Source organism: Solanum dulcamara, chromosome 11 (genome assembly GCF_947179165.1).
Source record: "Solanum dulcamara chromosome 11, daSolDulc1.2, whole genome shotgun sequence".
Classification (NCBI taxonomy): domain Eukaryota; kingdom Viridiplantae; phylum Streptophyta; class Magnoliopsida; order Solanales; family Solanaceae; genus Solanum; species Solanum dulcamara.
The window spans coordinates 12,653,444-12,672,352 of NC_077247.1; the positions used below are offsets into that span (position 1 = coordinate 12,653,444).

At 38.6% G+C, this 18,909-nt stretch overlaps 1 pseudogene; it reads left to right on the forward strand.

The window, feature by feature from the left end:
- Positions 1–14,359: 14,359 nt before the first annotated feature.
- LOC129875424 (5S ribosomal RNA) lies at positions 14,360–14,479 on the forward strand (annotated as a pseudogene).
- The last annotated feature ends 4,430 nt before the right edge of the window (positions 14,480–18,909 follow it).

Genomic DNA, 18,909 nt, shown 5'->3' on the forward strand with positions numbered 1-18,909 from the left:
TAGAAAAAGTACTGAGGTTTGTTATTTTATCCAAAATCAGACCTCAGTTCTACGATTCCCTCTATGAGTCATCACTTGAGTTGTAGATTCATTTCCCACTTAGTGAAAATTTCCAACCTCAGTATCAGTCCTATGAGTCACTCCTACAACTCGTAGAAGTATTTACGACTCATACGTCAACTTGTAAACTCTGAGTTCGTCTATTTTTCTTGAAAATTTTCCTTTATTTTAACTTCCGAGGTATTACAATATCTCCTCTTTGGAAATATTTGTCCTCGAATGAGATTCAACTAGCATAGAAAGGACACAGAAAGAGGACTAGCAACCCAACATGAATGCAAAGACACCTCAAATGTCATAATACATGATATTTTCAAACTTTATCATTAAGCATGACTTTAAAATAAATCTTCATGAACATGCACAAATATGAAAGACATAGGAAAACAGAAACGTAGAAATTTAGGCGACTTGAGTAAGAGGAAACTAATACCTTAACCTTAAGTTGAAGGAAAGTGATATATGGATATCTCTTCATTATGTCTTCTTCGGCTTTTCACGTAGCACTCTCTACTTGTCAATTTCTCCAAAATACCTTGACGGATGCAACCTCTTTATTTCTTAACTTCTTCACTTGCCGATCTCGAATTTCCACCGGAACCTCCTCATAAGTTAAGTTCTCTTCAACACTCACATTTTCCAATGGCAAATGAAATTTGGATCACTACAAACTTCCTCAACATCAACACATGAAACACTAGATGAACCATTGCCAACTCAAATGATTAGTGTAACTCATATGCCACCTTGCCAATATGCTTTAATATATTATAGGGTCCAACATACCTAGGACTCAATCCAATATAATGGACAAACGGACAACATGAAGTCTTACCAAGTCACGAATTTACAACTTGGCATAATCTTCGGCACTATAAGAAGTCTTCACTGGTAGAAAGTTTCCCGACTTAGTCATTCGATCAACAACAACTCAAATAGAATCATGTTGTTTCTTAGTGCGAGGCAAACCCGTCGCAAAGTTCATATTCACATCTTCCTACTTCCAGGTAGGAACCTCAATGTGTTGAGCTAAACCTCCCATTTTTTAATGCTCGAGCTTTACTTATTGACAGTTAGGACACCTTTCCACATAATCCACTATGTCTTTCTTCATGTCATTCAACCAATACACTTCCCGCAAATCATGATACATCTTGGTGGATCCCAATTTAATTGAATACCTAGAACTATGAGAATAATCCAATATCAATTCCCTTAGAGCATCAACATTGGGTATGCACAACCGACCTTGATAATGAAAGACCTCATATCCCCCTTAGGAGAAAACCTTAATGGATTTTTTGACAACCAACTTCTTCAATTCTACCAACATCAGATCATTATCTTGCTTAGTCTTACTGTCCGCCACAAGATATAATTCTGAGAAATTACATACAAGAAAACAACCCTTATTAGAATCAACAAATCGAACACCTAAACGAGCCAATCTATGCACTTTCTTAACCAATTCTTTCTTTCGTTCTTCAACATGGGAAACACTATTTATGGAGAACCTACTAAGTGCATCAGCAACAACATTAGCTTTGCCCGAATCATACAATACATCATATCATAGTCCTTCAACAATTCAAGCCATCTTCTTTGTCGAAGGTTAAGGTCCTATTAATTAAACACATATTGTAAGTTCTTATGATCAGTAAACACTTCCACATGGACACTTTAAAGGTAGAGCCTACAATTTCTCAAAGAAAATACAACCGCCGCTAGTTCCAAGTCATGATTCAGATATTTCCTTTCATGTACTTTAAGTTGCCTAGAAGCATAGGCTATCACCTTCCTATATTGCATGAACACACAACCAAGTCCAATCCTTGAGGCATCACAGTACACAACAAAACCATCGGACCCTTTCAGTAGAGTCAATATAAGAGTGATAATAAGTCGATTTTTCAACTCTTGGAAACTCTTGTCACAAGCTTCCAACCAATGGAATTTTACTTTCTTCTGGGTCAAATTGGTCAACTTGAAGAAATTGATGAAAAACCTTCCACGAAGCTTCTATAGTAACTGGCCAAACCTAAGAAACTTCTAATATTCGAAGGAGACAAGGGTCTAGGTTAATTCTTACCCGTGTCAGTTTTCTTAGGATCAACCATAATACCATCAACTGAGATAATGTGACCAAGAAATCCAACTGGCCTCAACCAAAATTCGCACTTGCTAAACTTGGCAAAAAATTGATGATATCTAAATACTTGCAACACTATCCTGAATTGATAGTCATGCTCCTCCTCACTCCGAAAGTAGACCAAAATATCAATAAACACAATCACGAATATGTCCAAGTATTGCTTGAACATCCTATTCATCAAGTCTATGAAGACAGCGGGAGCATTAGTTAGTCCGGAAGGCATAACTAGGAATTCAAAATAGCCATATCTTATCCGAAATGTCATCTTGGGAATATCACACTCCCTCACCAGTAATTGGTGATAACCAGAATGGAGATCAATTTTAGATAATTAGCTTTCCCCTTGCAATTAGTCAAAAAAATCATCTAACCTTGGGATTGGATACTTGTTCTTTATGGTCACTCTATTTAATTGCTGGTAGTCGATACACATACAAAGTAAACCATCCTTATTTCTAACAAAGAAAATGGAAGCATCCCATGGGGATATACTTGGTCTAATAAAGCCCTTTTTCCAACAAATCTTTCAATTGATCATTTAACTCTATTAGTTCTGCCAGAGCCATTTGATAAGGAGGAAGAGAAATAGGTTATCTGTCGGGAAGAAGGTCTATGCCAAATTCAATTTCCCTTTTAGGAGGAATACCGAGTAGATCATCAAAAAATAGATCTGGGAACTCATTAACAATAGGGACCGACTCTAGAGTAGGGGCTTCAGAGTTAGTATCCCTAACCCATAGATGGTAGAAGCAACCCTTGGAAATCATTTTCCTAGCTTTAAGGCATGAGATGAATTGACCCTTAAACACGAATTTACTACCCTTCCATTCTAGGATCACCTCATTTGGAAATTGAAACTTAACCATATGGGTTATACAATCAATAGAAGCATAGCATGCATATATCCAATCCATAGCAAGGATAATATCAAAATCATTCATATCAAGCTCTACTAGATTACATGAAGTAACTTTGTGAAAAACCAAAACCAAATTGGACCAATCCATGCCATCTCACCCTCTTCAAACCATCCCACCAGGGACCTACACCTTCTCCCATATAAAGCTTCAAAAGGTTCCATTTGGATGCTAGAGTGATAACTATTGTTGTAGGTAAACTAAATCAATTATATATGCTCATCCCAACTTCCTTTGAAATCAATGACACGCACCCTTAACATATCCTCCGAAGATTGAATCTTTCTTTCGACTAGGCCATCAGTTTGATGGTGGAAAGTTATACTTAACTTAACTCTCGTACCAAGACCCTCTTAGAATGACTTCCAAAAATTTGAGGTAAATTGAGTAACTCGATCCAATAAAATGGACACAAGGACACCATAAAGTCTTACCAACTTATAAATATACAACTTGGCATAATCTTCTGTATTATAAAAAGCCTTCACTGGTAGAAAATGCGCCGACTTAATCATATGATCCACAAAAATATAAATAGAATCATATTGTTTCTTAGTGCAAGCAAAATCCATCGCAAAGTCCATATTCACATCTTCCCACTTCCAAGTAGGAACCTCAATATCTTGAGCTAAACCTCTAATTTTTTGATGCTCGACCTTTACTTGTTGATAGTTAGGACACCTTGCCACATAATCCACTATGTCCTTTTTCATGCCATTCCACTAATACATTTCCCTCAAATCATGATACATCTTGGTGGATCCTGAGTGAATTGAATATCAAGAACTATGGGCCTCATCCAATATCAATTTCCTTAGACCATCAATATTGGGTACACACAACTAACCTTGGTAACGAAGCACCCTATCTCCCCCTTAGGAGAAAACCTCAATGACTTTTTCGGTAACCAACTTCTTCAATTCAACCAACACGGGTCATTATCTTGCTTAGCCTTAATATCTGCCATAAGAGACGATTCTGGTCCATTACGTACAATTACAACACCCTCATTATAATCAACCAACCGAACACCTAAATGAATTCCATCTTCAACATAGGAAATACTATGCATGGACAACCTACTCGAGTACCATTCTAATCGCCTCTTTCATGTCCTTTCTATAGGTAGAACTACTAAGTGCATCAGCAACCATATTAGCTTTGCTCGGATGGTAAAATACACTCATATCATAGTTCTTCAACAATTCAAGCCACCTTCTTTGTCGAAGGTTCAAATCCCTTTTCTTAAACACATATTGTAAGCTCTTATGATCGGTAAACACATCCACATGGACACCATAAAGGTAGTGCCTCCAAATATTCAAAGAAAACACAACCGCCGCTAGTTCCAAGCCATGAGTCGAATAATTCCTTTCATGCACTTTAAGTTGCCTAGAAGCATGCTATCACCTTCCTATGTTGCATCAACACAAAACAAAGTCCTATCCTTGAGGCATCAAAATACACAACAAAACCATTGGACCCTTTCGGTAAAGTCAAAATGGGAGTGATAATAAGTTGATCTTTCAACTCTTAGAAAATATTCTCACAAGCTTCCAACAATTGGAATTTTACTTTCTTTTGGGTCAAATTGGTCAAAGGTGAAGAAATTGATGAAAATCCTTCCATAAAACTTCTATTATAACTGGATAAACTCAAGAAACTCCTAATATATGAAGGAGTAATGGTCTAGGCCAATTCTTAACTGCCTCGATTTTCTTAGTTTCAACCATAATACCCTTACCAGACATAATGTGACCATGAAAAACAACTGACCTCAACCAAAATTGCACTTGCTAAACTTGGCAAATTGTTGATGATCTCTAAGTACTTGAAACACTATCCTTAAGTGATCAGCATGCTCCTTCTCATACCGAAAGTAAATTAAAATATCATCAATAAACACAATCACGAACATGTCTAAGTATTGCTTCAACATCCTCTTCATCAAGTCTAATGAAAGTCGCAGGAGCATTGGTTAGTCCAAAAGACATAGATAGAAATTCAAAATGGCCATACCTTATTCAAAATGCGGTCTTGGGAATATCACACTCCCTCACTGTTAATTGGTGATAACCAAAAAGCAGATCAATTTTAGAGAAGTAGCTTGCCCCTTGCAATTAGTGAAACAAATCATATATCATTGGGATTGGATACTTATTGTTTATGGTCACTTTATTGAATTGCTAGTAGCCGATACACATATGAAGTGAACCATTCTTCTTTCTAACAAAAAAATGGGATCACCCAATGGGGATATACTTGGTATAATAAAGACTTTGTCCAATAAATCTTTGAATCGATCCTTTAACTCTTTTAGTTCTGTCGGAGCCATTTGGTAAGGAGGAAAAGAAATAGGTTAAGTGTCAGGAAGAAGGTCTATGCCAAAGTCAATTTCCCTTTTCAAAGGAATACTGAGTAGATCATCGGGAAACAGATCTGGGAACTCATTAACAATAGGTACCGACTCTAGAGTAGGGGCTTCGAAATTAGTATCCTTAACCTGCACAACATGGTAGATGCAACCCTTGGAAATTATTTTCCGAGCTTTAAGTTATGAGATGAACTGACCCTTAAACACAAAATTACTACCCTTCCATTCTAGGTTGGCTCATTTGGAAATTGAAACTTAATCATGTGGGTTCTACAATCAATAGAAGCATAGCATGCATATATCTAATCCAAACCAAGTAAAACATTGAATTCGGTTATATCAAGCTCTAGTAGATTACATGAAGTAACTTTGTGAAAAAACCAAACCGGATAATTTCTAAAGACTCTATAAATGAAAAAAGGCTCCAACAATATTTCAGAGCTAATATAAAATCTCATAAGCACGTAAGGGGTACCAAAAGATAAATTTGCACCCAGATCAAGTAAGTCATAAACATTAGAGTGAAAGACCCATAATATACGGGCAACTCCATCTCCTACCTAGATCAAGACCATTAAACTGATTATTACGTTGACCACCCTTTGGTTGAGCTTGGGCACCTTGTTTCACTTTCTCTCCGTAAGAAACTTGGACTTGAGGATGACCTTCTTCAACTCTACACTCCTTATCATGATGACCCTACTTGCCACATCTATAGCACATATTCAATCCCACTAGACACTCTCTCTTGTGATTCTTTTCACACCTCTTGCATGTAATGATAACTTGGCCTTTTAGGACTCCTCCTTGAGGTTTAGGGTTGGTCACACTATCCTTGTCAAACATTTGAGTCAGAGCATTTGAAGAACCTTGACCGAAATACCTTTGGCAAAATTAAGAATGTCCACTATTTTTCGGATTTACCATGAGAGGAATCACCACCATTGGTCCTTGCCATTTTGGACTCTCTAGCTTTCTCCCTTAGTTTCTCATCCTCTATATTCTCCGAATGGGTCATAATCCTAGAGATGTCCATTTCCCTAATTAACATAGACGTCTTTCACTCCTTAGACACCAAATTCGGCACACTCAAAATGAACTTGCTCATATGAGCTCCCGGGTCAACAACCATAAATGGGGCATACTTTTACAATTGGGTGAACTTGAGGACATACTACCTTACACTCATTTTCCCTTGCTTGAGGTTAATGAACTCTTATATCTTTCCCTCCCTCAACTACAATGGGATAAATCAATCAAAAAAATTCCTTAAATTCTTCCTAAGTCACGGGACCCACATTTATAGTCCTCTCACTCCTCCATTGATCAAGCCATATTCTAGTGACACCCTTCAATGTGTAAGTAGCCAACTCCTCCCTTTCAACCGGGCTAACCCCCATTATCTCCACAATCTTATGAATACTCTCAACAAATTCCTATGGATCCTCATCCACCTTAGAACCCCAAAACTCTGGAGGATTTATCCTCATAAAGTCACGAACCTTTGTTGCCATCATATCCATATTTGGGTTTACAAAAGCAACCACCTCAGGGTGTCTTGTGTCTTTATAGCATGAGCAAGCACTTGGAAGGCCAATCGAAACTCAACATGTGAGACTTGTTCAATCAAGGGATCATTTAGAGCTTATTGCTCCTCTTCAACATTCCTTCATACTGGAGATCTTCGTGGAGGCATTTTCTATAAATTGCAAAGAACAATCATTAGAAGGGAAAGACTTAGAGTACCACTCTATCAGATGATATATATCATGAAAGAAGTGAGATTTTGTTAAAACGCCTCATAGCCTCCTATTCATAGATGTGGTGCGCTTCACATCCATGAACAAGACTCTACTTGACGTGGCATATTAGACTCCTTAGGACACTTCTTAAATCTTGTGCTCTAATACCAAGTTTGTCATATCCTAAGCTATACCCTAGAAGTGACACAGTGATCGTGAACCTGAAAGATCTCAACCAAGCCTCTTATCATACATTGAATTCATAAGGTTAATTAAAGCATAAAAACCAAGAGGAATAGTAATCTCCATCATAAAAGTCTAAGAAAACAAAGGAAACTGAAGTCATATATCCAAGAAATGACTACACTAACTCTATGTATAAATATGCCTCTATAACTAAACTTGGGCTTAGGACAAGCTCCTAGCTCACCCAAACATAAAGGAGTCAAAATTATCAACTTCAAGAAGAGTCTTGTCCTCAATCAATGAGGACTCACCCAAACACTTTAGAAGTATTAGTCAACTCTAGCCACGAATGGGATGCGTAGCATTATCATCCGTCCCTACATTATGAGACAATGTACGAAAAGTATGTGTTAGTAAATAGAAGGCACTAAGTATGTGAAATATCCACGAATAAGAAATAGAGGATAAGCAAGATAGAACAAGATGTATGACCAATGTAATAAAACTATATATAAGACTTAAAAGCATTAGAAATGATGTTGGAAGCATGTGGTCATTGCATTCTCATCATCATCGTAAAACTTAAATCATTTCATATAACTTGTGAGGGTTAAGGTCTTTAACCAACATTTAAGAATATGTTATCTATAACATGGAATCTGATGTAACTCTTACATCGAGAAGAGAGAGGCTACTTGCCAAGGTAGACTCCGTGAGATCATATTTTACATTATGAGCTATATATGGATCTACTAGCTAGGCTGTAAAGGCAACCTACAGGGGTAACGCAGTTTGGAACTTTAGATTGCTACTAGTATTTTCTTGGGTAACAAACCTTTAGTTACCGGACTGAACCCCATCTAAAAGTCCTCTTGGTGATTAGTCAATATCCCAGCGGAATTTATTAACACATTAATACATTATCAACAACATCATCATGAAAATAATTATAATAGTATCTCATTAACTTAGTTGATTCAAAAGAATCCATAAGCTTGGTGAGAATTGTCCTTATCACCTCTTTAATATGATTTTGTGAGAATTGTCCTTATCACACCATAATAACTTCTTGAATCATCATTGAAACATCATTCTAACTTTCATCAATCATTAATAAGTTTCAACTTCTTTTCAGAAAAAGCTTTCTTTGAAAACCAAAGAAATTCTGGATCATAATTCATAGAAATCATCATTGAAAATAGCTCAATGCATGGGAACTTGTAAAATAACTTGAAATTATGCAATTAAGATAGAATCATGCTTATAATAATCATTGAATCTAAGTAAAAATGTAATTGAAGTAGCCTAATACAATATCATCAAACTAGGATTAAATCGCAATTGAAATTGAAGAGACTTTTGAGCAAATACCTTAAGACTCCATGGGCGAATGGAACCCATGAATGAAATACCACATACCTTCATGAATATAACACTGAAATTGAGAAGGATACTTGAGTTCTTGAAAACCAAGATTGACTTGTAAAAGAAGACCTTGACAGAATCTTCCTTGATTTCCTTAGAAAACACTTTAGAGAAATGAATTGGAATAGGGGAAATTTTGAAGGGTTGGATAGTTATAGGTTCTGAACTTTCCCCTAAAAGTGTATAGATTCATTGAACCGAAATTTAGAAAAGACAATATTACCCTTCATTGAACTTCATCGGAAGACCCTACAAATTGGATTGTATGAAATGTCGTTTGTTGTATGAGTCATACAAATGACTCATCTTATTGAGTTTGAAAATCCTGAGCCTCTGATCTTCCCTTATGACTCATTCCTACTAGTCGTTATCTTATCTATGGGTCATAGTGTCATGACCCAACCCTATAGGCAACGACTGGGGTCCGACCTGGACCCCCTGTATACATATCTATCAGTTGTGGTCACCTTGAACTGCAAATAAAATAATACCATGTAACAGATCCCCACTAGGCGATAACATTTTCATAAACCTGTAGCCTCTTTTGTTTGTATCACAACGTGACCGGGCACGCAAGCCGACAAGGCTGCCATAACATAGTAACATATATCATATATCATGTAGACCTAATTGAATCAAACTGACATACACAACCCATATATACATATCTACAGACCTCTAAGAGTAATAAATGCATCATATGGCGGGACAGGGCCCCCGCCGTACCCCTGAATATACAAATATATGCAAATTACATGACCGGTATCAAAATTTAGGCTCCAAAATAGTAGAGAACTTCCAACATGGCTGAGAGGAACTCCTGAGCTGACGGATCTCCAAAATGAACATTTGTACCTACGGGCATAAAACGCAGCCCCCCAAAGAAAGGGGGTCAGTACAATATATATACTGAGTATGTAAAACTAACATACTACAACTAGGGGTATGTCCAAAATAGAGAAGCACGAGAACAATTTATCAAATCGGAAACATATACCTATACTCTGTGAATCATAAAAACATGCATGCTCAATTTTTCAATATAGCCGGCCCCGTTAGGGGTCCAGTGAATCATATATGTAGTAGCAGTATCAGGCCCCATTCCATCATCACCTTATTACAACACATCATCATAGTATCAATATCAGGCCCCGTGCCATCGTCACCTTATTACAACACATCCTCATCATATATATACATACGGATGCCGGACCTCTAGTGAGGGACTCGGTGACAATGCGGTTAATTGAACGAATCTGATAACCATCCCGAGACTCAGAGAAGAAGTGTTACAGTATACACGAGTACAGTAGTGAGAAACAAAACACAGTTTAAATCATTATTTGAGACTCAACTATATAAGAGGACTAAGTTATTGTCTAAGAATTCGAGTAATAGTATAGTCATTCTAGCTGCCCTCTAAATTCCATTAGGGGCTACATTAATTACATCTCGAGGTTCCTAGACATATACCAAAGTAAGACTATTCACTTAAGAATTCCAGAGTATTTATCTTCGAATAGTGTTATGACTAGGAGTCTGTATATTCATTACATCCTCAATGTATAAAAAAACTCAAGGAAATTAGCTTAACTATCACGTAAGCTTTAACATTCAAAACAGAATAAGGAGCATTCAAGAATGGAATAACTTTAGACGTTATATCACTGTTTACTTACCTTTACGACATGCCAAAAGAAGAGAAGGGATAGGCTTCACATACCTCCTGTGAGTTACTTTTTATCCTGTTCGTCTCGTCGTCCTCTGAACCTATTCAATATGAAAGTAATACGAATATCAACTATTGTTATCTTTCCAGCATCTTAGGTTGCACCTTATTATTTATGGACTCTATTCCCTTGTTCGTTTCTTCGACTAGTTCTTTAATTCACTAAGGCGTTAACGAAAATTAGGCAGCACCTCCCCTATAATGTGCCCTATCCAAATTCCCAATTAGAATCCTAAACAATAAAGATAACCAACAAAAACAACCTGCAACATATGTTTATGCAATTCACACCAACAATATACAACATAAACTCCAAACGACTCGTTCAAAAATATGATATCAAAATAGGGTTTCTAGTTTCCATTTGGCAAAACCTTTAACCGTACGAAGTGGGGGGTCGTGTGGAAGCAACCAACATCTCGCCCAACTAATTTAGAACATATTTATACCCTGAAATGACACATCAGACCCCAGCAACAGCAACTCACAAGAACAACGCCTACTTCGACGACAATTCAACTATAGCGACTCCAATTTAGTTTATTACGAACGTCAAGTGTTTCTATGCCAATTTCACACTTAAATCTACCTATAGGGCATGTAACACACTCCATAACAACACCATAAATTCCAAATTAAAAGGAGAAACCTTACCTTACCCGAAATTGGCAAAAATTGTCAAATCGCCACTGGGAACTTCTTCAAACGCGCTGAAATTGAGCGGGCTGTTTGTATGACTTCCTCGCTGCCCCAAATTGGATTTTATCGTTATTAAACATCTCTATACAACCATAGGATACCATAATTAATTAATTCACGGAACGAAACTCGGAGACTTACCTCCAATAGGCCTAACCCGTAGCCCCTCTCTCTTGTCTCCAACGTTTTTCTCTTCTTCTTTCTTCTAAGTTTCCAATTGTATAGCTGAATTTTTGGTTCCATAAATATCTTAAAATACATATATAAATATCCATGTGCTTAAGGAACATCATAGATAATTAATTCACGGAAGAAAAATTGAGAAACTTACCTTTAAGCTTCCAAAGCCATGGCTGCCTCTCTCTCACGTTTTCTCTCTATGCTTGGCTGATTATTTGGATAATGAAAAAGGGAGTAGTCACATAATACATATATATAGAAGGTTACACATGTCAGCCCCTAAGGGTGACACGTGTCATTCTCTTATTAGGCCACCTCAACCATGCGACCAATGGGGTGCTGCCACGTGGCAGTGGGGTCCACCTCCCCCAGGCAGGTGGGTTACCTGCCTGCTTGAGGTGCTACCATGTCTCACCTCCCTAGTCTGCCACGTGATCTTTTTTTTCTCCCTCGTGAGTTCGTAATCTCATCTTATTCTAAGAGCCTATGTAATCCATATTACGCAAGATTGGTACGTACTCCAATAGCTTAAGTATGTAAGACTTCCATGTTAGTAGCTTACGTAGGTAAATCGTGTCCTACGACTCATTACTTGGCCTCCAATTCCTTCCAGATTCTTATGACTCCATCTCCAACCTTCTCTACTATGGGGTGTCACATTCTCCCTTCCTTAGAGTCGTTTGAGAGTGTCGTAGCGTATCCGGCTCACCTGATAATTTCTAAGGAACTTATGAGACATTTCGAATTTACAAAAAAGGGTGGGGTGTAACATCCTTCCCCCTTTAGAACATTCATCCCCGAATGTTAGACAAAACTTCTCTTAGCACCTTATACAAATCGTAGGGAGATTCTTTATTGTTTCCCTAACACATACTTCTATCCAAGTACTTAATATACGAGTTTAAGGAGTTAGGGTTACCTCCAGACATCGAGAATAGGTGTGAATATTTGTGTTTCATGTTCTCTTCAATTTCCCAAGTCATCCTCTTTCTATATCTTGACGGAAGGCACGTCTTTAGTCTACAATCTTCCAGTTTGCCGAATTAAGATGATTATAGGTTGTCCCTCACAAGATTCCATTTCCTAGACATCATCTATGGAACATACATCATTTATGGAACATACCCTGGGTGGCTCGTCAGTATCTTTGCGAAGCATTCCAATTTAAAGGACTGAGCGTATAGTTTCCAAATGAGGGGGTAAGCTCAACTTACCAGCCACGTTGCCCACCTTATGAATAACTTGATACAGTCTACTATATTTTGGGTCAAGTTCCCTTTTCTGGGTGACCCCGTTATGAACATTCAATCAGCAATTTGAACTCTAAATATTGATATCGATTATTTGTACATCATTTCGGCCAACTCTGGGTTGTTAGTCCATAGTTTGTTTAATCCTGTTTGTCCTACCAGCTTAGTCTTTTTCCCCAATAGGGGGACTCATACACTCTGCCTTACAATATCTTGTAGGGGGTCATCAGGATACTGGAACGGTAGCCCTTCTCGTAGGCAAACTCAATAAGTGGTGGATGATAGTCCTAACTACACTTAAAGCCAACTTCATAAGCTCATAATATATTTTCTAGCAGTTGATAGTATGCTCAATCTATTCAGTAGCCCAAGGAAAATGTGGTACGAAGGCCTATCGGTGCTCCCGACCTCTTCTTGGCCTGAGGTCCAAATGTTAATCATAATTGAAGTCCTTCTATCTAAGATATTAGCTGGGGAAACCTCCCAGAACCTTACTATCTTCATGTTCTATAATTCCACCTAGTTTCAGCCGCATAGGTACTCTTGCTTGAAAGTAAATGGGCTAATTCGTTAGCCTCATATAGTCCTTCTCGACTCTTTTTCAGAACTGTAATTGGCATTCTATCTTTTGGGTCCTTCTTCCCCTCTTTTTCCAATCCTTAGGGTTGGCTACCGAATAATGTTGCAGTCCTCTCATATAATGGCTCTCGTAGTCATTCTGTGCTTTGTCTAACATGATCTCGTATAGTTCTGATAGAATTTTGGCATATATACTCGCCATCCTGTAGTAACCAGCTAGTTTCGCCAGTTTCGTTTAAACTCTTTCACCACTTTCCTTACCCCCACTTGTTACCCTATAGACACATTATCCTGTGTTATTTTCTTCCTTACAAAATGACGAGAGGGTACAAGAAGTATCCTAGCGTTATCTCGCTAGTCCTCATATTTTACCTCGCCTTTTTCTCCCTTATCCTACATTCGATGTCAGGGGAGATCTTAGGACCAATCGTGGCCATATATTATGTCACCCATAGTACCAATTCCATCTCGATAGTTTGGCTTAACCTATCTTTGTATCTCTCGATAGTTAATTGCAACTTGGGCTCCCTTACCCAGGACAATAGCTGTGGGGACTCCGTAAGGTCCTACCACTATTTTACTCTACAATTTTACATCTTCTCGGCAGAGTAGGTAACCTTTGATCGAAGGAGAAGGGACTAATATCATTAGTCCATAAGTATCATTCCCTCCAGATTCCTCTGGCGCTAGAGTGCGAAGTGAGTCTTGTAGTTCTGGTCATATTGTGGAATTTCCGACCTTGGGTATTGCTTCAGGTCATTCGTAAATTACATCAGCTGGGACACTTAACTTTTGGGTTTTGCTTTTTCGTCCTCAGAGTTGGCTGCCAAGTGGTGTCGAAATTTCCTCGCCCACTAGCCCATATAGTCATTCTGCGGTTTTCCTCTCATTAACTGGTTCTATGTTGAAGAGTTGTGGCATTTGAGTGTGTCGTCAGTTAGCAGTTAGCTAATCCTTCTTGTCTTGCTTAATTTTTTTTTTTTTACAATACCCTCAATGTAACGTATAGTACTCTAGGAACATAATCTTATGTCGTTCCTCCGCCGCTAGTTCCGATTCTTCCATCTCGTGTGATCATACCAGCACTAAGGCATTAAGTTCCATCAGAATTTCGAGGTTAAGCGTGCTGGGGTGAGAGTAATACTGAGATGGGTGACCTCCCTGGGAAGTCTTCGTGTTGCATTTTATTGTAATCCTTGCCATAATGTGTGGCACACTCAACTTAGCTCCAGAGTTACCTCAGCATTGTCTCGCGAGTCTTTATGTTTTGCCCTGTCTTTTCGTCTGTTATCTTGCATCCAGTATCGGCGTAGACCTTTAGCTCTACTATCCTCTGTTCACTTTGTGTTCTCCTCATTTTCTACCACAGAAGGCTTTCTATTCCTTTTTCTTTGGTTATTTATCTATCGCAACATCATTTGCGACTAACTCTATAACCAATGTTTTGGCTTTTGGTCTAGCATGCTGTCATTATCCTTCGTAGTGTCTCTTGAATTATTCGATATCCTTTCATTGGTACATTCTTCTGTTTTTATACGCAACCGCCTTCTAGTGTTATGTTGTTCAGGGTCTCATCACAAACTTCTTTCCGCTGCCTTATGTAGCATTCTGGCTTCTATCCAATTATTGGTATCTTCCGGACCTTTCCAACTTGGTTCAGCAAGATATCTTGTTGATGCTTAGATGTCCATCTCAAATATATTGCCATATCATTTGCCTCCTCCTACTTTTGCCATTTTCTCATTAACTTTCCCCCTTTAGAGGGTACTCGTACTTTCATTTGTTGGTGCTTATAGGCGTTCTAATTTCAATTAGGCAGTGCTAGTATTCTGACGATAACTATTCCAGGTTTTCTCAAAGTAGTGGTTTTGTCCCAACCTGTATCCTTTGTTTCTTAGAGTGAAGGTGGGTGCACCATCTATTTCCTAAATTGTCCTCGTCCTTGACAAGTTCCACTATTCTCGGGGAGACGTTGTGCACACGTGTCATTCCATTATACCTTATGCCCCTTGCCCTTACTGTGTACACAACACAGGCTTTTAACTTAATCAACGTATACCAGGTGCGCCTTACTAGTAGTCCTACTTTATCCCTCTATAATTGTATCACACTGTTCAATTCATACTTACATATCCCCCTTGTAGTTCATACTCATATTCAGTTCCTGACATCTCTTTAAGGTGCTTCTATTAGAGGTTCTTTCCCCAATTAATCAGTGGAGAACTATAACTGTTATCGTAAACCATTCCCCACCCATTGTTGGAAGAAATCCAAACCTCTTAAACATCACAGTACTCTCCTTTTAATACTTGCCCGACCTGGTCTCTTTCCAAGTTTATCCTCAAGTTATGAACAACTCGTTTAATTTACACTAGGAGTTGAGGGCTTGGCGCTTTCAAAAAGAGTGAAACTCAATTACAGTTTGAGATACTGTAGTCTGAACTGCACTGCTCGAAGAGACTTTTGTTTCTTCAAAATAAACTTCCCCAAGTAAAGAGGGTGTCCCTCATCGATGACATGAAGAGTATCTCTTACAACTTGAATTTAGCATCCTATGGGTACTCGGTATCAATTTCCAAGATATGTTATAAACTACGTTTTATTCCCCTTTTTTTTGTATTGGAAAAATTTCGGCAGAGTTTCCTCTATACTCTTTACTATCCCACAACCTGCACGCAGAAAATACCAACAACGCCTCACAGGGCCAACATATATATACATTTATTCATGTCATATCATATTACCGCCATAATGCCTCACAGGGCCAATATACACATGTGTTTATCACATTTCCTGTTACAGCCGCACAGGGCCTTCTACATTATCTCAGAACAACACTGACAAAATTACCCCATATAGTTAACAAAACTTCACCTATCATGTGCCTGTAGCTCATTTAGTCCCTTGTTCGTCCCGGTGACCTAGGAGGTGAAGTATACTCTTCCTCCTCATCTGTGTGCCATCTACTTGTCTGTCCCTCATTATCTTGCTCACTTAAGTCCACAAGACATGAATAACGCGGCGTCCCCTGGTTTACCGAGGCCCAAGATAAGGGGCTCAAGTATGCAGTAACACTTACCATAGAAGCCGGCCTAACATAGTGCTCCGTCATCCGAGCAACTGGCGTGGCCTCCAGAACAGCTTCCCGGGTCATTGGATATTCTGGGGCTATCGCCATTAGGCCTTCCAAGGAATCAGCCTTACTAGTATACTGGAATTCCTATGAAGGATTATTCTCAATGAATAGTTGGGGTCCTCCGAAGGTTCAGTCTCAATAGAATAGCTCGGACTCTTCCTGCTCGGTCCTGGAGCCGGAGATCTCAGTCCCGAAGGTCCCCTGAGGGCCTTTCCCACACCCCTCCACTGTATGGAGCTGTTTTTTCTATCCTTCACCCCGATCTGTACATATCTATGAGAAAATACATTAGAAACAATTCCCTTTTTAGAAACATTACCGTACACATAAAAGTTTATTAAGGAGGGATTGTCCTAACGACACAACTCTATCGCACGATCTTAGATACAAAAGAAAGGTAAAATCTTAAATGCCCTGTAGCTTCCTGTTTATAGATGTGACATGCAACACATCGATAACCAAGACTCTACTAGACACGGTCTGCAGACAATCCAAGGACGAACTGCTCTGATACCACTTCTGTCACTACCCAACCCCATAGGCCGCGACTGGGGTCCGACCTGGACCCCGTATACATATCTATCAGCTGTGGTCACCTTGAACTGTAAATAAAATAATATCATGTAACAGATCCCCACTAGGCGATAACATTTTCATAAACCTATAGCCCTTTTTGTTTGTATCACAATGTGACCGAGCACGCAAGCCGACAAGGCTGCCATAACATAGTAACATATATCATATATCATGTAGACCCAGCTGAATCAAACTGAAATACACAACCCATATATACATGTCTACAGACCTCTAAGAGTAATAATTGCATCATATGGTGGGATAGGGCCCCCGCCATACCCCTGAATATACAAATATATGCACATTACATGACCGGTATAAAAATTTAGGCCCCAAATCAGTAGAGCACTTCCAACATGGCTGAGAGGAACTCCTAAGCTGACGGATCTCCAAAACAAATATCAGTACCTGCGGGCATTAAAATACATCCCCCCGAAGAAAGGGGGTTAGTATGATATATGTACTGAGTATGTAAAACGTAACATACTACAACTAGGGGTATGTCCAAAATAGAGAAGCACGAGAACAATTTATCAAATTGGAAACATGTACCTATACTCTGTGAATCATAAAAACATGCATGCTCAATTTTTCAATATAGCCAGCCCCGTCAGGGGTCCAGTGAATCATATATGTAGTAGCAGTATCAAGCCCCATTCCATCATCACCTTATTACAACACATCATCATAGTATCAATATCAGGCCCCGTGCCATCGTCACCTTATTACAACACATCCTCATCATATATATACATACGGATGCCGGCCCTGTAGTGAGGGACTCGGTGACAATGCGGTGAATTGAACGAATCTGATAACCAGCCCGGGACTCGGAGAAGAAGTGTTACAGTATACACGAGTACAGTAGTGAGAAACAAAACACAGTTTAAATCATTATTTGAGACTCAACTATATAAGAGGACTAAGTTATTGTCTAAGAATTCGAGTAATAGTATAGTCATTCTAGCTTCCCTCTAAATGCCATTAGGGGCTACATTAATTACATCTCGAGGTTCCTAGACATATACCAAAGTAAGACTATTCACTTAAGAATTCCAGAGTATTTATCTTCGAATAGTGTTATGACTAGGAGTCTGTATATTCATTACATCTTCAATGTATAAAAAAACTCAAGGAAATTAGCTTAACTATCACGTAAGCTTTAACATTCAAAAGAGAATAAGGAGCATTCAAGAATGGAATTACTTTAGATGTTATATCACTGTTTACTCACCTTTACAATATGCCAAAAGAAGAGAAGGGATAGGCTTCACATACCTCCTGTGAGTTACTCTTTATCCTGTTCGTCTCGTCTTCCTCTGAACCTATTCAATATGAAAGTAATACAAACATCAACTATTCTTAGCTTTCCATCATCTTAGGTTGCACCTTAGTATTTATGGACTCTATTCCCTTGTTCGTTTCTTTGACTAGTTCTTTAATTCACTAAGGCATTAGTAAAAATTGGGCAACACCTCCCCTATAATGTACCCTATCCAAATTCCCAATTAGACTCCTAAACACTACAGCCAACCAACAACAACAACCTGTAACATATGTTTACGCAATTCACACCAACAATATACAACATAAACTCCAAATAACTCGTTCAAAAATACGATATCAAAATAGGGTTTTTAGTTTCCATTTGGCAAAACCTTTAACCATATGAAGTGGGGGTCTTGTGGCTGCAACCAGAATCTCCCCCAACTCATTTAGAACATATTTATACCCTGAAATGACACATCACACCCATGCAACGGTGCCTACTTCGATGACAATTCGACTATAGCGACTCCAATTTAGTTTATTCCGAACGTCAAGTTTTTCTATGCCATTTTCACACATCCAGCCACCTATAGGGCGTGTAAAACACTCCATAACAACAACATAAAGTCCAAATT